A 7,167-nucleotide genomic window follows, 5' to 3' on the forward strand; every position below is an offset into this window, starting at 1 on the left:
GGTGGCTAACTTGCGCAAATGAGAGCGAGAAGAGAAGCAACGGAACGGACGTCATCTAGCAATGACCAAGAAGTGATCCTGAACACCTACTTACGTCATACATAACTCAGACCGTGTTCACTTCCCGGACTCCGCCGAGAAGACACCATCACGGCTACACACGCCGTTGATGTATTTTACTCGGGTCAAGTGACAAGTTATCTACAACCGGACATTAACAAATTCCCATCTGCCTCATTGTAAAGCCCACGATGCGGCTATATCTCCCACGTGTCGAGGCACGACTTAGAGGCATAACCGCATAGTGGTTTTGTCGCAAGAAAGGTCATCTTCACACAATCCCATGTAATGAACAAGAATGGGATAAAGAGTTGGCTTACAATCGCCACTTCACACAATACATAAATATCATCATACATCATCCAAAATACAATCATATAGACCGACTACGGTCAAAATCCAGATGAAAATAAGACAACCCCAAATGCTAGATCCCCGATCGTCCCAACTGGGCTCCACTACTGATCATCAGGAAAAGACACATAGTAACGACCACGTTCCTCGTCGAACTCCCCCTTGAGATCGACGCCATCGTCTGCACTGGCATCGTTGGCACCTGCAACTGTTGTTGGAAGTATCTGTGAGTCACGGGGACTCAGCAATCTCACACCCGCGAGATCAAGACTATTTAAGCTTATAGGACAAGAGGTGCAAAGAGGTGGAGCTGCAGCGGCAAAACATATATGGTGGCTAACTTGCGCAAATGAGAGCGCGAAGAGAAGCAAAGGAACGGACGTCATCTAGCAATGACCAAGAAGAGGTCCTGAACACCTACTTACGTCAAACATAACACAGACCGTGTTCACTTCCCGGACTCCGCCGAGAAGAGACCATCACGGCTACACACGCACTTGGTGTATTTTAATTGGGTCAAGTGACAAGTTATCTACAACCGGACATTAACAAATTCCCATCTGCCTCATAACCGCGGGCACGGCTTTCGAAAGATAATACCCTGCAGGGGTGTCCCAACTTAGCCCATCATAAGCTCTCACGGTCAACGAAGGATAAACCTTCTCCCGGAAAGACCCGATCAGTCTCGGAATCCCGGTTTACAAGACATCTCGACAATGGTAAAACAAGACCAGCAAAGCCGCCCGAATGTGCCGACAAATCCCGATAGGAGCTGCACATATCTCGTTCTCAGGGCACACCGGATGAACACTACGTACAGCTAAAACCAATCCTCGAGTTTCCCCAAGGTGGCGCTGCAAGTGGCTCTAGTTTGGACCAGCACTCAGAGGAACACTGGCCCGGGGGATTAAAATAAAGATGACCCTCGGGCTCTAGAAAACCCGGGGGAAAAAGGTATAGGTCGCAAATGGTAAAACCAAGGTTGGGCCTTGCTGGAGGAGTTTTATTCAAGGCGAACTGTCAAGGGGGTCCCATAAATCACCCGACCGCGTAAGGAACGCAAACTCAAGGAACATAATCCTGGTATAACAGTAACTAGGGCGGCAAGAGTGGAACAAAACACCAGGCATAAGGCCGAGCCTTCCACCCTTTACCAAAATATATAGATGCATTAATTAAATAAGATATATTGTTATATCCCAACATATCCATGTTCCGACATGGAACAAACTTCAACTTCACCTGCAACTAGCAACGCTATAAGAGGGGCTGAGCAAAAGCGGTAACTTAGCCAAACAACGGTTTGCTAGGAAAGGATGGTTAGGGCTGACATGGCTAAAATAGGAGACATGATATAGCAAGTGGTAGGTAGCGGGCATGGCAATAGAGCGAACAACTAGCATAGCAAAGATAGAAGTGATTTCGAGGGGTGGTCATCTTGCCTGCAAGATTCTCAGAGTTGTCGAAAGCTTGATCCTCGTAAGCGTACTCGACAGGTTCCTCGTTCACGAACTCGTCTCCCGGCTCTACCCAAGACAAGAACACAACCAAACGGAACCACAATCAACAACGAGAAATGCACAAGCAACATGATGCAAAACATATATGATATGCAAGATATGATATGCGATGCATATGCGTGCTCTGGAAGGAAAATGATGAACATGGCAGTAACTTGGCAAACCAAGCATGCCACTGGAAAGATGAGATGATTTCGGTCGAAATCGATATAAAGATCACCGGAATCGGATGCACGGTTTGCAAATGGCAACCAAAACAAGAATGACACTAATCTGCGATAAACAGCAAGATAGCACTTAAAATGCAACAAGTAGCAATGCTACAGCACCCCAACATAGCAACAAAGCACATGATAGTAATCTACAGGAGATGCTTGACAAAAGATGAACACTGAGCTACAGCTAGTTCACAACATATCAAGCTCAAACAAGCATGGCAAAAGTGCAAAAGATTACAAGTTCACAGACTTAGTGAAAAACTGGACATGGCAGAAATCAGCATCAGGTAGCAATGTTCAGAGCACGAAAACAACATGCTACAGGAACTTAACATAGCAAAACAAGGCATGGTAGTGTTTTACTAAAAGCACATGACAAAAGTCCCTTACTGACGATAAGCCAAAAAGGACTAGAAGATAAGATGGCAAGCATGTAAACAAAGCAAGTTTCGTTATCAGGTTTCAGACTTAGCAGAAAACAGAGCATGGCAGAAATATTAATATGTAGGCCTCTTTGTGAGCTTGATGCACTCACTACATGGCAATTCATGACAAACCAAGCATACCTACAGCAAGATGGCATGTTTGTGAAGCTATCCATGGCAAGAACAAATGCATAGCATGTATGGAGCAACTACAATAAGCTTGGCAAAAATGCATCTCATGTTAAGAATCTTCCAGAAATATTTTATAGCAAAAGTAGAGGAAGATTGAGTCATGCTATTCTACTATACAATTGCAAACAATTGCAGGAATCGATCAAATACAACTATAGCTACACAACATCCTTACTGAGCATCTCCAAAATATGCATGGATCCCTCTGTAGCATCAAGTTTACATGACAACAAAATTACAGCAGACTAGGACTTAGAAATCACAATGTCCCTGAAATCAGAATTATTACGGGGCCTACTTTGCATGCTTGTGCTAGTCACCAAAAAGATCACAAAAATGCATGGACTATACCAATGGAAATATGGCATGGCATACTTCAAAACATGTAGAGCTCATGCTCAAAATATGCACAGATTAAATGATACAAAAATGACAAATTTCTAAGTTCTGACAAGAACCAGAGATTAAGAGCAACTAGCCCTCTTCCAATGAAGATTTGGGCATCAAGATGACCTCTAATGAAAATGGTGCAATTAAATTAAATGAAGAGCATCACGAGGCGAACAATTTGACATATTATACGCGTGAATAGGAGCTACGTGCACAAAGTTATCTCATCGGGAACAGGAGCACTTGCGGATAGAATTCTCAGACAGAGAAAAAAACTGGAGCGAGGGAAGTCAACGGGGCCTCACCAGATCGAATCGGGCTTCGCTACAGGAGCTCGCCGGCTCGGGGCTGGACGGCGCTCGGGCTGCCGGCGCTCGCCGGAGGGAAGGAGGAGGCGAGGCCGACGGAGAGGGGCGCGGCGGCGAGGAGGGGCCGGTCGCCGGCGGGCGGGGAACGGCGGGGCCGGCCGGTGGCCGGTTGCGGCGGCGGCAGGCAACTCGGCGGCGGCGGCGGCGGGCGCGCGCTGCGCGGGCGGCGGCGATGCGGGCCGGCGGGCCCGCGGCGGGCTCGCGGGCCGGCGCGGTGGAGAGGCCGGCGGGACACGTGGCACCACGGGATTGGACGGGGCGCGGCGGCGGACATGTCCGGCGGGGTACGGACGCGTCCGGCGGCGCGGAGGGATTTTTTTAGGGTTTGGACTGCGATTGTAATTCGGGATGCCCACATATAAATAGGTAGAGGGAGCTAGGAGACTCCAAATGAGGTGCGGTTTTCGCCCACACGATCGTGATCGAACGACCTAGAGCATGGAAGAGAGTTTGGTGGGTTTTGGGCTGGTTTTAGAGGGGGGTTTTGGTGGACACTCAAATGGACTTTGCGGATGCCCGGTTAACCGTTGGAGTACCAAACGACCTCCGAATGGAACGATACTTGACCGGTAGTCTCCGGGTGGTATATTAAGACCACTTGACAAGCCTCGGTCCATTCCGAGAAAGTTTGACACACGCACACGAAAGAAAACAAGAGGGGTGCACCGGAGGAGATAGGAACGCCGGATTGGAAAACGGACAACGGGGAAAATGCTCGGATGCATGAGACGAACACGTATGCAAATGTAATGCGCATGATGACATGATATGAAAATGCATGACATGACAAAATAAAAAACTAAAAACAAAACCCGACAACGGAGGGAAAAAATATCACATAGCCGGAAATGGCAAGAGTCGGAGTTACAAATATGGCAAGTTACATGCGGGGTGTTACAACACTCCACCACTACAAGAGGATCTCGTCCCGAGATCTAGGACTGAAAGAACTCCGGATATTCGGAACGGAGATGGTCCTCGCGTTCCCAGGTGGCTTCCCGGTCGGAATGGTGCGACCACTTCACTTTCAGGAATTTGATAGACTTGTTGCGAGTCTTGCGCTCAGTTTCTTCAAGAATAGCAACGGGGTGCTCATGATAAGTCAAATCTTCTTGGAGATCAATCTCTTCGAAGTCGATAGTGCGCTCAGGCGTCTTGAAGCACTTGCGGAGCTGTGACACGTGGAACACATCGTGCACGTTCGCGAAGTTGGAAGGAAGTTCAAGTTGATAGGCGAGGTCGCCTCTTTTGCCAATGATCTTGAAAGGACCCACGTATCTAGGGGCAAGCTTCCCTTTGATACCGAAGCGACGAGTGCCTTTCATTGGAGAGACGCGGAGGTAGACATGGTCTCCGATCTCGAAAGCCAAATCACGATGCTTACTATCATAGTAACTCTTCTGACGTGATTGCGCGGCTTTGAGATTATCACGGATGACTTTACACATTTCTTCAGCTTCAGTGATTAAGTCATTGCCAAGAAGTTGACGTTCACCAGTCTCTGACCAATTAAGAGGGTACGACACTTTCTGCCATACAGAATCTCGAATGGGGCTTTGCCCGAACTCGCTTGGAACCTGTTGTTGTAGGAGAATTCAGCATAAGGAAGACAATCTTCCCATTTCATGCCAAAGGAAATGACACAAGCCCTGAGCATATCTTCAAGAATTTGATTGACTCGCTCGACTTGGCCACTAGTTTGAGGATGGAAAGCTGTGCTGAAGTGAATGTTTGTGCCCATGGCCTTCTGGAAGGAGTCCCAGAACTTAGAGGTGAAGATGCTTCCACGATCAGAAGAAATCAATTGTGGAATGCCGTGCAAAGAGACAATTCTGGAGGTGTAGAGCTCTGCCAGCTGAGCTGCTGTTATGGATTCTTTGATAGGAAGGAAATGAGCGACTTTAGAGAGCTTGTCGATGACAACAAAGATAGCGTCATTTCCGCGCTTGGACTTTGGAAATCCAGTCACGAAGTCCATTTCGATGTGATCAAACTTCCATTCCGGAATAGCAAGAGGTTGGAGGAGACCAGCTGGTCGTTGGTGTTCTGCTTTCACTCTTCGGCAGACATCACATTCATTCACGAATTGAGCAATTTCTCGCTTCATTCGAGTCCACCAATACGACTGCTTGAGGTCATGATACATCTTCGTACTTCCAGGATGAATGGAAAGGAGAGAATTGTGCGCCTCGTTCATTATGACTTTCCTTAGATCACCTTTCGGAACCACAATCCGGTCCTCGAAGAACAAAGTGTCTCTGTCATCAATGCGATAGCACTTGTATTTGGAAAGACCCTTGTCGATACCACGTTTCACCTTCTTCACCATGGCATCAAGGAGTTGTGCCTCACGAATTTGATCTTCCAAAGTAGGAGATACAATGAGGTTGGCAAGAAAGCCTTGAGGAACAACTTGTAGATTCAGCTTGCTGAAGGCTTCACAAAGATCCGGTTGGAAAGGCTTGAGGATTAAGCTGTTGCAATAAGCTTTCCTGCTTAAAGCATCTGCAAAGACATTAGCCTTGCCTGGAGTATATTCGATACTCGGATTGTACTCTTGAATCATTTCGACCCATCGAGTCTGCCTGAGGTTGAGGTTGGGCTGAGTGAAAATATACTTGAGACTCTTGTGATCAGTGAAAATGTCTACTTGTCTTCCCAACAAGAGATGTCTCCACGTAATCAACGCATGGACAACTGCCGCCAACTCAAGATCGTGAGTGGGATAGTTCTTCTCATTGGGCTTCAACTGCCGAGAGGTATAGGCCACAACTTTCTTCTCTTGCATTAACACAGCACCGAGACCTTGGAGAGAAGCATCACAGAAAACTTCATACGGCTTGGATTCATCTGGAGGAGTCAAGACAGGAGCTGTGACTAGTTTCTGTTTGAGAGTGTTGAAAGCAACGTCACACTCAGGAGACCAGACATACGTCACATGCTTCTGTAGGAGGTTGGAAAGAGGTTTTGCAATCTTGGAGAAATTCTCAACGAATCTTCGGCAATAGCTTGCAAGACCCAGAAAACTACGGAGCTGCTTGACATTTTGAGGAGGTTCCCAATCCAGAACTGCGGACTCCTTCTCGGGGTTAACAGCGATGCCTTTGGCAGAGATGATGTGACCAAGGAAAAGAACTTCATCGAGCCAAAACTCACATTTGGAGAACTTCGCATAGAATTGATACTCTCTAAGCTTGTCGAGCACCAATCGCAAATGTTTGGCATGATCCTGCTTGTTCTTGGAGAAGACCAAGATATCATCGAGATACACCAGAACGAATTCGTTGGTATAGGGGTTGAAGATGAAATTCATCATCCGAGAGAACACCGGAGGAGCATTGACAAGGCCGAAAGACACGACAGTATATTCATAAGAACCAAAGCTTGTTCTGAATGCTGTCTTGGGAATATCTTCTTCACGAATGCGAATCTGATGATAACCCATACGAATGTCAAGCTTCGAGAATACTTTAGCGCCTTTGAGTTGCTCAAATAGCTCATTGATGTTGGGAAGTGGATACTTGTTCTTGATTGTTTTCTTGTTCAATGGACGGTAGTCGACACAAAGTCGGTCCGTGCCATCCTTCTTCTTGACAAAAAGAACACCACAACCCCATGGAGAAGAACTCGGTCTGATCAA

This window comes from Aegilops tauschii, chromosome 6 (genome assembly GCF_002575655.3).
Source record: "Aegilops tauschii subsp. strangulata cultivar AL8/78 chromosome 6, Aet v6.0, whole genome shotgun sequence".
Lineage (NCBI taxonomy): Eukaryota > Viridiplantae > Streptophyta > Magnoliopsida > Poales > Poaceae > Aegilops > Aegilops tauschii.